This window comes from Falco rusticolus, chromosome 4, assembly GCF_015220075.1.
Source record: "Falco rusticolus isolate bFalRus1 chromosome 4, bFalRus1.pri, whole genome shotgun sequence".
Lineage (NCBI taxonomy): Eukaryota > Metazoa > Chordata > Aves > Falconiformes > Falconidae > Falco > Falco rusticolus.
Window position 1 is genome coordinate 47,511,035 of NC_051190.1, and position 15,787 is coordinate 47,526,821.

The following is a 15,787-nucleotide window of genomic DNA, read 5'->3' on the forward strand; positions in this document are numbered from 1 at the left end:
CTGGTTTGCACTTGCATCAAAACGACTGGGGTACAGTTGGTGGTGGCTTGCAGGGGAGACTTTTTCTGTCCGGCAGTTTCTCTGGTTGCACTGAATGGAGCTCTGTGTTCCTGCCCTTGCAGTGTGGTTTGTGTTTGGTTTTCTTGTTGCAGCACTCTTCAGAAGAGTGAGTGGAGAGGAGGAAGTTGGCACTTGCAGTTCAGCAGGTTTCTGGATTCTGCCCTCCGAGTGCTTCTCTCTGCTGGTGTCAGTATGGGGAGAGGCTTTGCATCGCCTCTTGTTTTGTATTCCATTTCTGAGCTCCTGTGCAGCCCGACTGTTGTCAAAACTGTTAATACGGGAGTGACTCAGCGGATCAATGAGAATGACATGAGGGCTGTGCTCGTGGACAATCAGTATTTTTTCTCCCACCCCCTCCAGCCCCACTGGGCTGGAAGAGACATGTCTGAGAGCAACTGCCAATAAACATCTTTACTGGACTCGGGCCTGATTGTGCTCTGTAGCTTTTTTCCCCCCACCTTCCTCACACACACACACATACTCCCACCCCCCCACAGTTTTTCTAGCTAGGAGGAGCTCTGATGAGCTGTGCTGGAACAGCAATCCTTTGCTTTGGCTGCTCCGGCCAGGTATGCGCCTAGCCTCTGGTCTGGGGGCATACACCCTGCTAGAAGGACCGGACCAGTCCTTGCATGAGCCAGTCTGGGTGGGAAGTTGTTTCTCTCTGCAGTTCCTCTATCCGAAAAGCAGCACCAGGCACTAAAGGCATGTCTGAGGTGGTGAGGAAGCCTTGGGTGAGCAGCAGCCCCTGTTGTGCTTTGGCTCCTTCCTGGGGATGTGCAAGAGAGGTGTGGACCTCAGGGCTGTGGAAGAGATGCTCTTTCTTAGCTCAGCAGGGCTGGTTAATGTGGGGTTTGGTACCAGTGTGCAGCGCCCTGGTTTGCCTTTTGATACTCTGGTGACTTCCAGCTGTATCAGGAGTCAAACCCTTTTCCTTTGTAGTGCTGCTGAGAGGGGAGAGACTTGGGTGCCAACACAGGAGCTTCCTTTGTGTGCTTACAGTGGCTTTTCGCTCAGAGCTCGTGGGAGCAGCTCTGCCCACAGCCCTGTAATTGGGCTTTGACTAGGCAGACTTGCCTTGTCCTGGACGCAGTGAGAAGCTGTGAAACGGTGCCTCCTTCCTTGGGCCCAGCCGTGGCGTGGCTTGGAGACTGCTTCGGTCCTGCTGTACCATGTGAGCCGGGAGGGGAAGGAGGGGGAGCAGCTCTCTCAGGAACTCTGGGCTTCTACTGGAGAAAGAGTTACCTTCTTGTTAGAAAAGCTGTGTGCTTATAGTTTGGGGGTTTTATTTGAATGGATGTTTATACTTCCTACTGGAAGTTTGTGTCTCCAGCAGGTCCATCACTGTGGAGAAGGAGTACTTGGTTGTGAGGAAAGTGTAAAGGTGACTTTCTGCTGGGGCAGCTGAACACATGAACACAGAGTATTGGGGCATCCTGTCTGGCTCCCAGATTCACGCTAGCTGCCCTCCATCTCCTGGGAAATTCTATTAAATCCCTGCAGAGGCTGCAGCCTTGCAGCCCTTCCTGTTGGCCAGCCCCTTCCTTGCATGTTATGGCTTTTAAAAAAAGCTTACTGTGGAGCATATATCGAGCTGAGATGTTCCAGGATACCTCCTGCCTTGTCTTTACTACACTACCAGCTGCCGATGGCTCTCTGGCAGCCAGGGTAAGACATGGGTCTGCCCTTTCAAGGCTTATCTTGACCTGAGATGCTCAGAGCTGTGATCCCCACTGCTCACAGGTTCCACCAGCCCTGCTGTGACAGGGAGGGAGGGGTGGTACAGTGCGCTCTGGGTGCAAGTGCAGTATGTGTAAAAACCACAAAAAGTCAGTCTGTCTTCCACTTGCTGTGGTGGTAACATTGCAGCAGACTGGTGCGCTTGATAAGCACTGAGATGATCCCATGCTGTGCAATTTAGGATATGGCTCTTCAGGTAAGCTGAAACTTGTAGGTAAGACTTTGCAGAGCATTTTAAAATGCTACAGGGAGCAAGATGTCCATGATTTCTTTCATGGCCCACAGTAAAGAGTTTGCTCCTGGAGCAGAGGAATTCAGTTAGTTCTTTAAAGACTGAATTGGCTTCTATGGTTCCAAAAAGATGACAAACAGAAGTTCTCTGTGTGAGGCGAATCCAGGAAGATTTCCCAGTGCCCATGAAGTCTGTATACTGCTGGAAGGTTGGTGATAGTTACATTTTCCAAGCAGTACCCTGCTGACATGTGCCTTCTCCACTGCAGTTGGACCCATGTCACTTAAAATGTTGCAGCATAAACATTCTCACCTGTAGGAAACAAAGGTCTCAGTGTCTTGAGGCTTGCTTACCTGTGACAGTAAAACCAAATGCTCTCAGGATCTTGTCGGCTAGAAAGACTTGTACTGAGGTGGTGATGTGAGGGAAGCCTGGAGTCCTGTCCTGCGAGCTCTGGAGGAGCTGAGCCTCAGGCCTGGGAAGGGTTCCTGCACCGCAGGCTGAGATCTTGGCTTCCTCTCCGGTGTCAGATGGTAGGCAGCAGAATGCAGCCCCGCTGCTGTCTGGTGGGGAGTGTGCTTTGAAAAAGAGCAGGGAAGTGCTGCATGTTGTGTAGCATCTGTGGGGCAGAGATGGCAGTAAGTTGAATGCGAGAGCAGTAGTTGGGATGAGCGAAGACACTGTTGCAGCTGTATTTTGGATATAAGGAGCTCATTGGGCTTGCAGGGTGTTTGAGACACTGAGAGAGTCTGGAAGAAAAGCGTTAATTTTTTTAATCATTCATTTTACATGTCCACCAACTCAAGAATGTCCTGTAGCCCTTTGTTATTTAATGTTATGTAATGTTTTTTAATGAGGGAGGCCTGGCGTTTGCTTTCCAAATGGTAAATTAGACAGTTGGCAGGTGATGCACAGGCTTTGTCAGCCTGAGCGGGATGTTCTTAAGTTAATAAACGGGGGTTAAGATTGGTCTTGGACTTGGGTTTTGTGAAGCTTTCCTTTGGAAGAGCTTTGTAGCCCCACTAGCTGCAGCTGAGCAGACCTGTGCAGGAGTGGTGCTGGGAGCGGTTCGTGGGTGCCCTGGGAGCACGGCCGCGTCTCTGGGGATTCGTTCCCCTTCCCAATCTGGAGGCTGGAAAGCCTTGCTGAGAGTGGCTGTCGTCTGGGTGCGGGGGTGCTGAACAGCGGACTCTGAAAGGTCAGCAGTAATCCAATTTAAAACCAGAACGGAGGTGTAATGGTTTTGTAGTACTTGGAACCTCCATTCTTACAGATTCTGGTCAACGCCTGATGTTTTCAGGTGTAAAATCTTGGCTGCTTTTTGCTTTTGAGATAGCACTGAGGTATAAACAACAAAGCAAGAAACCTTTTTCCCCCCCCTTTTTTTTTTTTTTTTAGCATGGCCTGTTGGCAGTGATGAAGTTTATACTCTCTGCCTGGTTTCCCCAGTTTGATGCAGGGAGATGGTGGTGCTTTCCAGCACTTTCTGTGCCATACATGTGGGTGAGGGGCAGGCTTAGGCTCTTGTGGAATCCCCCCGCCCCCAGCTCTGCCAACTCCTCATCCCAAAGGCAGTGCAGGTTTGGGTTGAAGTCTAGCTTTTATGTTCCCAAGTACAGAGAATATTAAGGCTGCGACTTGGAGCAAGCGCTGGAGGCAGAGGTACGGTCTGTACATTGAGAGGACTGCTAGCAGCTGGTAGCTGAGGAGCAGCAGTCGCCTCTGGTGGGTGTGGGGTCAGCGTGCCACGGGACGAGGCACTGGAGGTGCTGGTGCTGACAGGTACAGACTAGTCTCCGCCTTGAGCCTTGAGAATTCCTGCACAAACTTGCTGGAGCTCGTTGCTCAGTGGGCTTGGGCAACTGGGGAAGGAATGGGAAGTGCTCGGAGGGATGGAGCTTTAACATTGCCTCCAGGGTAACTTGCAGCTGATTTTAAACCCATGCTGTTTTCTTTACGGCTGTCTGCCCGCTCAGAGGGGCCGAGAAGAGATTGCCAGAGTCCCCAGCGAACTCTCCAGCCTGAAGGGAAGGGAGCAGAGAGAGGAATTCCAGCACAGCAGACTGTCGCAGCTCTGTCTCGCATGATAGCAGGGGATGTTGCCAGGGAGCAGCTCTCCACCGCTCAGGCCCCTCTTCTGCCTCCCAGGCCCGCTGCTTGGAGCAGGGGGGGCCGAGCAAGGTGTTCCTTGGCTTCCCAGGTCTGCAGGCACCCTGTTCAGGAGAGTGAAAGGGGAAGCTCCTTTAACACACACCATACTGAGCTGAGCTGGATAGAGAAGAAACGTGGAATGCAAGTTACTGTGCAGTATACTGTTGGGGGACACCCATGCTTGTTGCCAGTAATCTTTCTCTAGCTGCAGCTCCCTGGGTAAATGTGGCATTTTGCCACGGAGAAAAGGTGGGCAGACCCCTTGCATTGGAGTGAACTCTGGTTTCAGGTGGTTTTTGGCAGGGGCTCCTTTGCCTCAGCTGTGCAGCGCAGACGCAGGCCTGCCTTCGGCAGGAGGTGTGTGAGCAGCATGGTGATACAGCAGCCCTGTCTGCTGATGGGCTTGGCTGGCAGAGACGGGCATCGCAGTGCTGCTCTGGGGTGAGGTGAGGCCGGCTCTGCAGGGGCTCTGGCTGCTCACGCCTGGCTGCAGAGTCACGATGGAAGCTCTGCTCCCCTGTGCTGTGTGGAAAATGCCCACAGCATCCCAGAGCCCGGGTGCTGCCATGCTTCAGGTGTACTGACCTCACTGCATTTTTACATATTTTTTTTTTCCTCACTTTTCCCTCTGTCTTATTGTGCTGACACCTCTCTGACTTCCTTGGGCTTCTACCTTGCTGAGATATTTTCTTGCAAGACCTAGCATGTCTGTCAGGGAGCTGGGCTGCCTGCATAGCAGGAACAGCCTGGAGCATCTTTTGCACTGGAGAGATCAGTTTGCCGGGCATGGCTGGATGGAAAGGTGGGCATTTTTGAGAATAGTGGCAGTGCAGTCAGAGCGGGGGGGGACAATGTGTACAAATGGTACAAATGCCCTCACTGCAGTCTGGATGGCACCCATGGTTCCCAGCAGGTCTTCTCTAATGTCTCTCTGAGTATATGTAAGCACAGACCTGGAAATGAGACTCAAAATAATCCTGTGCACAGTGCAGAGGATGCACTGCAGCGGGCTTGGCTCGGTGACAGCAGACACCTGAGGTGTGATAACACATGAGCAGGGGACGGTTCCTGCTGCTGGTTGTGGTCCTGGCAGAGGACTTATGGAGCCTGAAATCTGACTTCTCCTGGGAGAAGAGTGTAACACTTGGTGCTTTGCTCCTATTTTTGTTCAGAGCCAGAAATCAAAGTCCAGAGCGGTGCTTCTCCAGCCAGAATTATTTCAAGGCACTTGCTGTTGTTTTAGGGCCAATATTTAACTTGTGCCTGTGATGAGGAATGCCTGTTCGACTCTAGCAGTTTGCCTTAAGAAGTTTGAGGGAAGAATGTCCACTGCTGGGGGGGAAGCAGGGGGGATTTCAGGAAATGAGTTTAAGTCTCTGTATTTACAGGTCTATGTGAAACAGCCCGAGTTCCCCCTCCAGCGCGGCTCTGGCAGGTACCAAGGCTGCTCTGGCAGAGCCGCAGCGCAGGAGCGGCTGGAAGGAAATGTTTGTGTGCTCGGGCGCTGGAGCAGGCGGCAGCACAGGGTGTGTCTGCTCACACAGCCCCAGTCCTGCGCTCCTGCTGCCAAGGGGGATTTAAAGGCACAGGTGTGAGGCTGGTGAGTGCAGCTGGGCTGAAAAGTGCATCGACTCCCGATAAAAGCAGATTATTGGAGAAGAAATGCTCTGCTGCTTTTGCTTTCTCTGTGGTCTTTGGTGGCGAGAGTTCGTTAGCTGTGAAATCCTCTGCAGTGGATCCTGCTAATGGCAGGATTTTCCATTCCCTGGACCTGCTCTGTGAGGTGCTTATGGCTTCCTCTGTCCTCTCTCACCTTTCTGTGTGATCCTTCTTGCAGCCTGCCACAAACACCACTGCGCAGCCTCCAGTAAGCCCATAAGGATGTGTGCTCCTGCTGGTCAGCGTGGGGCTTGTCCCATGTCTCTGAGCAGAGCGCGGCTGTGTGCTGGGATACAGGTGGTGTACGTCAGCATTCAGGTCAGGTTATGCAGGCATCTCTGCAAGCAGTGTGGGCTGGTTGTGGTGTGTGAGGACATGGTGAAGGAGAGGTGCCTTCTCCTTCTGTTCCCAGCTCCTTAGGTGGCCTTAGGCAGGTCAGGCAGCCCCCTCTCTGCAGACAGGGCAGGTCAGAAATTCTGGGCCCAGATGTAACGTCTGGGCTCCCTGAGCATGGTAACCCTCTGCCCTGACTTCTTGTGCTCTGTGCCCTTGATTGGATGCTTTTGGCCATGCTTGACTGTGTTACGCTTAGATACAGAAAGAATGTGTTTTCTCTTGAAGGAAAATCAAAGGCGTGGGGCTGTTCGTAAGCCAGTCCAAGGGGAAGGCTTTGCCTGGGCTCCTGTATGCAGAGTTCAGCCCAGCTCTGAGAGGCTGAGAACTTCCTCCTGGTGTAGCAAAGGCCTTGCAGGCAGCCCTTGGTCCCAACCTGAAGCCACGTTAAGGAGAGCCAAGTCCAGCTGGAGTATGGCTTTGGCCTTCAGTGACAGGTTTGGCACTGGGGAAGCAGAGGTTTTTGTCTGAGCCCCATCTAGCTCGGAGGTGGCATGGTGCTGGAGTTCGGAAGGGATCGGGGACTGTATAGGAAGGTGGCAAACTGACTTCCCCCCTCATTTGCATATTCTGCAGGTACCTGGTAGCACCTGTGATGGTGGTGATAACTCAGTGGTGATAACTGAGCTGTGTCTGTTCAACCCAAGGGCCCTGGCGTCCACACTACAGCCCAGATCCCCTCTGTGGTTGTGTTCCCAGTTTGAAAGGCTGAGGAAGGGGCTCATGTTCCCGAGCGTGGCTGGCAGCCCCTCTGAGCACGCACCCATGGGGCTGGCTGTGGGTGGGCACCCAGCAGCACTGTGCAGCTGTGGGAAGTCTTGGTCCGTTTCCATAATGAGTGTTGATGGGTTTAGGCCCACAGATTGGCTGTATAATGAATGAGGGAGCCAGGGGATCTGTGTCCTGTCTGCAGGGACTGGAGGAAGTGATGGGAAGTAGAAACAGGAGTAATTAACTCAAAAAAAAAAAAAAAAGTTTTGGTTTTGGATGGAAGTGTGTACTAGAGAAGGGTGAACGTGTGTTGGCTGGGGTTTCTGGGACAAAACAGAGAAGTGAGAGCCCAGAAATGAGGCAGAAGGGACAGTTTGTTCATGCAAATAATGTTCCAGGTATTAACAGCAGCAAGATGAAATGGGTCATCCTGGGGGGTGTATCCTGTGTGTTCCTTCATGTGGGTGATCCCTCTCACTTCATAAATTAAGCCCTTTGTGTAGGGCCCAGAGAAGCAGGTTTTGAGCAGGTGAGGTAAAGGAAGCAACCAGCAGGGTCACGCTAGATCGAACAGACAGAGAGAGGAGTCTTTTGGATGAATCCCCTGAAAAGTTTCCTTTCCCAGTCCACAGCACCTCTGTAGCCACTCCTGTGGTGTTCCTGTTTTGGTCCTGGCCTTCTGATCCTGTGCAGAATACACACAGATGGGGAACAAGGGAAGATGAGAAACAACCTTTGGAACGTGGAGGTTGGTGGCAAATCAGACTGAGTCCTTAATCCACAAAGCTGTCACAGTGCTTTATCGGTTGTGAGTCTCATCCTCTACACGTGAGGGATGGAGGAGTGATAAGATTCTGAACAGTTCGTGGCGTGCCTAGGAGTGGGATATAGGTCTCTGGCCCCTCTGTTCTGCAGCTTACCCCTTCGTGCAAGCCAGCAGACTGGGGTATTTGTCTAGATCTTAGGAATTTGTCCCAGTTAGTTGGGAATTGCCGTTCTCTACCCCCCTGTTCCTCTCAGAGATCCTGGATGCTTTGCTTCTCCATCTGTAAAATAAGCAGATCGCTTCTGTACCTTTGAGAGGTTGCAAGGAGAAATGTGTAATGGATTGAGCTGCTTGGTCTTGTAATAGAGGGGGTGGGAAGATAAATGCCTCATGGATTGCTCGTTGCTTCTCTGAAGATGCTGCTGACACTTGCATGTAAGCTGATGGATATTGTCGTGCCACAGAGCATCCCTCCGCCCCAGTTATTCTGCAAGAAAGATTAATGGCATGGTGCTACTCTTTCCTTCCCATGGTCTGGGCTGTGTGTCCTGCTTGTGGTGTTGTCCCTGTTGGGGGACTGTCCCCATTGGGGTGGAGAGCTGGGAGCAGCATACATAAGCCAGGGTGGTAGCAGGCCAGCTCCTGTGTGACTTTGCAGTAGAGAAGTGATTCTGCTGGCATCTCAGCATAAGCAGTTTGACAGCTCTTGGGGGGAGGTTTCCCTATGAACACCCCCCCCCCCCCCGAGGCTTACCCTACTCTCCTCCTCTTCTCTCCCGGTTCTTAAGGTTTGGCAGTCATTTGAGAGGAAATGTGTAGGGCTTTGAGCAGCCTGGGGAAGAAGGCAGAGGGGGAAATGGTGTTTGCTTGAATGTGGGACAGATAGGCTTGGCAGAGCTGCAGCTCTGCAACCCAGAAATGGAAACAGACCTTGTCACCAGTGGGAAGGACACTCCCTCCACCCACCCCGCTTCGGGGCTCTCCAGGGTGAAAGGCCTGCTCTGGAGCACAGTGACTGGGCTGGGACAGCGCAGAGCTGGCATTGTTCCCCCATTCCGTGTGACCCTTGGGTAGTTGGGGAAGTTGCAATTAGCTGTAGTTCAGTGATTGAAGAGATAATTGGATCCAGGCACCCCTTTTTCCCCTACCTTGTCTTGCAAAAGGCTACCCCAGATCTGCCAGTCCAGCTGCTTCCTAACCTGGTTCTGTCAAGAGGATATGGGTTAAGGGGAGAAAAAAATATATCCTACTATTAAAAGTGCTTATGCCAACCCAGTTCCTGCTGACAGAAAAGGGTTTGGTAGTGATACGTATGACAGGAGGCCAAGCAGATCTCTGCAGAGTGACAGTCCCCAGATGGGCTGAGGAGCGAGGGAACCCTGCTGTCACACGCATCTCGTCGTTGCAGTGCACAAGCCTTTGGCAGCTGGGCTGGATGTACACTTGGAATCTGCTCGGTTGGAGTCCTTGTGAGTCTCTTTCCCCACTTTAAACTGTAGCTGGCATGTGAGTGACTCATTAGTAGCTCCCTTCTGGAAACCACTTCTAGCTGAAGACCCCAGAGTGCTCAACTTGCCCCCATTCCCTGCAGGATGAGTAACTATCCCAAATCCTGGAGGTGCGAGATGAAGCAGGCTGTGGTTTTCATTCCTCCAGTGCTGTGGCTTTCATCTCTGCTGCTTCCTCCCCTGCCCTGGTCCCCAAGCAGGGTTGGGAAGAAGCCCTGTAAATTGAGGTGCTGGACAAATCTGTATTACAGCAGTTGCCCATGGCAAGTGTAGATGAAGGTGAGTGGGAAAAACTGTCTGGTTTTTCAAAGCCGCTCACATGGGATTTGTGCTCTCCTGGCAGGAGCTGGTTGCTTTGCAGCAGAGAGATCCCAACCCCGTCCCTCGTGGGGGCAGTGGGGCTGCCCTGAGCTGCCTGGCTGCCAGCATCTTTTCCTGGCTTAGGCTGTGCTACTGAGCTTTCAGATCCCCTGCGAGTGCTCCCAGCGCCTCCCTGGCTCTGCACAGAGATTTTGGGGTGGTACAGCACAGCTCACCCTCCCTCCTCGGTTGTCAGGGCTGGGAGTCCCTCCTTTTCCCCACCGCTACCTGGTGAGAGCCCTGGAGTGGCAGAGCCAGGGTGGAAGCAGGAGATAAATGCCCGCCAGTGTCCCTCTGTATCCCCTGCCAGAAGGTCAAGGACTCTTTAAGAGGTAGTGGCTGCCCAGGGTGGTGCTGGTGAGGAGGAGGGAGCTGCTGGCCTCAGGCTTCTGCTCTACCAGCCTCTTGGAAATGTGAACCAGGAGACAAATCTGAAACCAACCTGGCAATCGCTGCAGCCAGGCCTCTGACCTGCTCCTAGCACCGAGTGGGTGGTGCTGCACGAGGCTGGGTTACTGCCCTGGCCTGGAGAAGGTACCTGTGGTCAGTGCCACCTTCTGTGCAGGCGCCCTTAGAGGGCACAGCAGCCTCTGGGGACAGCTAGTCTCCCTCTTCTGCCGCTGTTTTCTGTGCGATATTAGGCAGTTCTGTGCCTCAGTTCCCTCTTCTGTAATGACACTGTCTTGGTGAAGTGCTTCGAACCAGCTGCTGCAAGGAGTAGTGTAAGAGCCAGGGGGCATTTATCGTTTGCATCAGCTGTCTGGAAAGCTCCTGGAGCTTGTGACTAGAGACACCACAAAGATAAGATGGCTAATGCTGCTGCTTGCATTCTTGCCCAGCTTGCTGGGAGGGAAGGAGGTGTGTGCCTAGTCCCTGGAGCTGTATGGCGTGGATGCCAACGCAGGGAAGTGGATGGGATCTTTTCTGGGGTGTCCACCCTGGTGTGACAGATGTGGTCAGGGTGTCAAGTACAAGTGTTGAAACAGCAGTGTCCACGCCTGGTATCATCTAGCACTCCCTGGTAGCCTGGATTCCAGGACTGAGAGCAGCCCTGAGGAGAAGGACTTGTGATGCTGGTGGACAAAAAGCCCAGCATGGCCCAGGAACGTGTGCTTGCAGCCCAGAAAGTCAACCATATCCTGGGCTTCGTCAAAAGAGGTGATTTTCCCCTTCTACTCCGCTCTTGTGAGACCCCACCTGCAGTACTGTGTTCAGCAGTGAGGACCCCGACATAAGGACATGGACCTGTTGGAATGAGTCCAGAGGAGGCCACGAAGATGGTCAGAGGGCTGGAGCACCTCTCCCATGGAGACAGGCTGAGAGAGTTGGGGTTGTTCAGCCTGGAGAAGAGAAGGCTCCGGGGAGATCTTAGAGCAGTTTCCAGTACCTAAAGGGGCTGACAAGAAAGCTGGGGAGGGGCTTTTTGCAAGGGTACATAGTGACAGGACAAGGGGGAATGGCTGTAAGCTGGAAGAAGATAGGTTTAGATTAGATATTAGGGAGATATTTGTCACTGTGAGGGGGGCGAGGCGCTGGCAGAGGCTGCCCAGAGCAGCTGTGGGTGCCTCATCCCTGGCAGTGTTCAAGGGCAGGTTGGACGGGGCTGGGAGCAACCTGGTCTAGTGGGAGGTGCCCCTGCCCATGGAACGAGGTGCTCTTTAAGGTCCCTTCTATGACTCTGGTGGGACAGAGGGCATAATGAAAGGGGGTTTTCTCATGCGTAGCCGCTTGGAAAGCTGCAGTTTAGAGAAAAGAACAGTCTGCTGTGGACTTGCAGTGTGACTCCAGTTTTGGCAGCAGGGATGTTCTGCCTTCCAGAGATGGTGGCTTCCAGGAGAAGAGCGAGCATCACCTGCTCTTGGAGTGAGTTTGTGTCCTGGCACGTAAATTGTCAGGCTGGTGCAGTGTGCTGGTGATAGTCCTCGGGCTCCTTGTCTGTCCTGCTCTGGAGGAGCCTTTTCCCTACTGACTCCAGGGGCACAGCCTCTGATGTGCTGGGAACCCCCTGCTCCCTGTGCCTTGCATATGAGGAGGCCATGCAAATGGCGAGTAGAGGGAGGGCTTTTGCTCGTTCTGTGGCTGCTTAGGAGCTGCAGGAAGGGAAGATGGAAGCGCTTAAAGCTAGTGCTCTTCTAACTTTGATCTCCTGCTCCCTGGAAGTTGGGAGTGAGTGGGGATATGCTGGGTTGTTCAGTGTTGCTGAGCCAGCTCCAGCCAGTTTCAAGCCATTAAGTGTTGTGGGGAGACCTATGGCGTGAGGATCTGAGGGCAGCAGTCTGTTCCCAGTCTCCTGCTCCTGAGGTTATTTAGGAGCCCATCCAAAGGCAGTGGGGGGGAAAAAGTGCTGAGCGTGTCACTCTGGTGTCCCGCTCCTTGGGGAGGAGAGCGCCTGGCTTGCCCGTGCTGGTGTGCATTCAGGTTCATCTGTGGGCAAGAAATCTCCTCCAGGTGGATGAAAGCTTTTGAGAATGTCACCCAGCTTGGGCTTGAGGGAGGAAAGGATGGGAAGGGAGACACACACATCCAGGAATTTGCTTTTGTTATAGGAAAGGGGTTGGGAAGTGTCCTTTATCCTTTGGAGAGCAGATGTTGAGCCCCTTGTCCAAGCTACAGCTGATCCCTCGCAATGGTGGAAGGAAGCACGTGGGATTCAAGGCTGCAGGATCTCTGAGGATGTCCTCAACAGGGTCGTGTTCTTCCTCTGCTCTTAAATGTCTCCCACCACTTGACAGCACTCCCTCTGAGACAGTGCTTGGATGGCTGCGTCTTCCCATGTCCTCTGCTCCCCTTCTGCTGCTGCCTGGCCCGTGGGACGCAGCTGTGGTTTGTGCTCTGTAAGCAGAGCTGTGAGGAGCTCTCCCATGGCGTGTGGAGGGAGGTCTTGCCCCATCTCTGACTCATCACACTGAAACACCTCTGCCTGGGCTTTCTCTGGAGCCTCGTCCTGCTGTGATGAGGCATGGATCATCCAGTGGGCAGCGTCCCCCTCGAATGATGCTCATGACGCCAGTGCAGTGGCTCAGGCAGAAGAGGAGGGTGGGTAAGAGGCAGGGGCTGGCGGTGGGAGAGTGGTTCACCCGCAGGCTGGCAGCGTGGGGGGGCTGCACTTCACCAGGGAGCCCTTTTCTCACCACCAGACCTTCGTAGAGAGCAGCCCATAACCTGGGTGACTTGGGGCTGCAGGGGTGCCCCCTTCCTCCATGCCTGGTTGAGGGCTGCTCTGGACCTCCCTGTCTGTTTGAATTGATAAAGGAGCTGTGTCATCAGTAAGCAGGGAACTGCTGTGTCACCCAGCAGCTGTGGGGCTGGGGCTATCTGCCACGGGCTGGGGGTTGCTCTGCAGCTTGTTGACAAGGGGTGAAGGTGGCACAGCAGCCCCTCCTCAGTCATGTGGGGTTTTCACATTGTGGTGATGATTGCTGCTGTTGTGTCCTGGCTCATCTTCTGTCCTTGGGGGCCTGTGGTTGCATAAACGGGAAGTTTTTGCTGTAGGTCTTTCTCAGTGGGCTGTAGCGGAGGCCGCAGACCCTGCTCTGCTTTCAGTGGAGTGAAGCAATGATGCTGTGCACAGCATCTGTGTGACGAGGCTTTACTGATGGACTGGCCTTGTGATGGTTGGGCTGTCCCAGGGCTGGAGAGCAGGATGCCTTCCCATCTCTCTGCTTTGGTGGGAAGAACTGATTTCACAGGTTTGAATTCAGATCTTGAGGAGTTTGCCGTTTCAACTGTCTGACTTCACGGTGATGTGTAAATACATATGTGTGCTTTCATGCACAACTGCAGATTTGGGGGAAGAGAGGGAAAACCCTGAAGTTTATTAACAGCAAGTAATACAAAGCAGTCCTGATGCTAGGCTGGGAAATAAGCCCATCATAGTGGGGTGGGAAATAGATGGTTGTTTGCCAAAACAGCTGCTCTCCTGCTCTGGTGAGGTATGTTAACAGCACCGGCTGTGTGCTGTTCTCTTGGGTCGCTGTGGCTGCTGGCTCCAGAAGGTGATGATCAGGTGGGCTTTTAGGACAGGCTCTCAGGTGGGCACGTCATGGAATTGCACCTGCTGCAGTGTTTCCCCCCCCCCTGCTTTGCTGGGCCATTGGCTTGCTCCTCTGATGTTTCCTTTCCTGCTGCCTGCTTTTGTACCTGCTGTTCCTCTGGGTTTGCTGTCAAAGTCCTCTTGCAGCAGCCTGCCCCTGAGCCTTTTGCTGGGCAGGTTCTGCAGCCTCTGCCCGGTGGCCTGACAGGAGGCAGGGCAGCTCCCTGCTGCTGTGGCTGTTGCTGCAAAGCAAAGGCTGCAGTGGAGGTGGGGAGAGAGCCTTCCTCTGCTCTGTCTGTGAAACCGAAGAGAGTTCTGTCTGTGAAACATCCATTCCTGTGCATGCTGCCGGATGTGCACTAAGATCCTTATCAAGAGAAAAGCGACCAGCGCTTTATCTTGTTTTTATGAATAGTGCTAGCTTTTGAGGGCATGGAAGTGTTCAGGTCCAGGCTGGGGAAGCAGCGTGCTGGTAGAGATGGTCTTAACCTTATTTCAGGCTGCAGCAGCACAGGAGGAGGTGTTCTAGCCTCAGAAGTGAGATGTGAAATGGAAGCGGTTGTTCCAAGCTGCTGGGTGAAAATTATCTATTTGTCTAGAAGCCTCTTTTTTTTTTTCTTTTTTTTTCTTTTTTTTCTTTTTTTTTGCCACTGCCTGGTGACTGCGAAGCAGACTGTGAGCTCTGGAAATGGGAGGGAAGAAGGTGGAAGGGGAATGTGCCTTACTTGGAAACCTGACATTTGAAAGCAGTGCTTTCCTGCAAGGCCCAGCACAGGTACCATCACAACCAGACTGATGATCTGAGTTGTGGTGGCAGTGAATCTGTGTGTTTGCGACAAATACAGGCTCATCCCTTGCATAGAAAGGCTTAGCAGGTGCCTTGGGTCCCCCCACTGCCACCTGCCTCTCGCTACTGAACTGGTGTCGTTACCTGAAGTGGAACCTGCTCTGGAAACTTCTGTGGTGCTGGGGGAAGGATGGAGAGGGCACAGCGATGCCTGTTACAGATGTGCTTGTGCTGCTCCCATTCTGTATCTGTAGGTGCTGCCCAGCTTTCGCAAGTCAGTCTCTTTCAGCTGGATCCCCATGGTGCTGCAGGTCCGGCTGTTGCTTGGAGCACATCTGGATCTGTCCTTGTTTGGTGTGTTGTGTGCCAGGGCAGTAAAAGGGTAGCTGAGTTTTCAACACATTTTGTCCCCACAGCTGAAGCAAAAATCGTTGAAAAGGATCTGTGTCTGGTGGCAGAGGTTGAAATATGCAATAGGGCTGTCCACCCTGAAGGTGCTTTGGGCTCTGGCTCTGTAGTCTGTGTTCGGTAGCCGTTTGAGCAGTAGCATTCCTTGGGCTTCTCTGTTTCCCAGGGCACAAACGTGACTCGGTGATTTGGGATGCAGACAATCCTTTGGATACCTGCTTGCAGGCAGAGCCTGTTTTGTGAGGAGTTACCAGGTATGAAAGCGAACCTCAGGTTTTGCAGTAGGTGGAACGTTAGGGACTTGACTTTTCCCAGTATGTCAGTCAGATCTGGCTGGATCGTTCTGCTCTGAAGCTTGTTGGGGGTCAGTGTTGGCTGTACAGCTGAGTCTTGGGCTTTGTGCTTTGGGCATGAGTGGAGTAAACAGCAATATTGGGTCTTCACTGCAGAAATGAAACTTTTGCAGGCTCTCTCCCAAGATGAATGTGCCTGTGACAATGAAATCAGTGCAAGAACTGGGCAGGACAGGACTGGTTGGAAAAGAAGCGGGTTGTGCTCTCATGTCAACCTCAGTAAATATGTGGAGGGGGGAGAAGGGGAAGGCACAGGGCTGGTAAACAGGTTTTTGCTGGCCAACTGCTGTGGACTTTTGGAAAGCAGCTGGTTCCTTTGCAGCTCTGCCTTCCAGCAGTGGCATGGATTTAATTAGTATCCGGTGTCTAACTGGAGCCTGCTGCGTTGTGGATGTATTGTCTGGTTTAAATAGAAAAGTCACTGGCAGAACTGCAAAACCTGCTGCATGCGAGGGGCTTGATGGCTAAGACCACTCGTTCGAGTAAGTGACTGTGCATGAAACACCTTATTGAATCCAGCGCTTGTGGTGCCGAGCAGGGGATTGAAAGGCATCATCAGTGTCTTGGCTGGGGTGCCTGCATGTGTCCCATGGAAACTGCTAGAGCATGTGGGCTGCAGGAAGGGA

The 15,787-nt window shown here is 52.9% G+C and overlaps 1 protein-coding gene across 4 annotated transcripts in view; it reads left to right on the forward strand.

Moving 5' to 3' along the window:
* Nucleotides 1–15,787, forward strand: part of CSNK1G2 (casein kinase 1 gamma 2) — a 46,476-nt gene that overhangs the window by 2,041 nt on the left and 28,648 nt on the right. The window contains exon 2 of one of the 4 annotated variants that reach the window (XM_037384503.1): nt 7,572–7,694. The exons of the other annotated variants lie outside the window; for them this stretch is intronic. The gene's annotated coding sequence lies outside the window, so the exon portion shown is untranslated. The remainder of the gene's footprint in view (nt 1–7,571; nt 7,695–15,787) is intronic. 4 annotated transcript variants of the gene reach the window in all.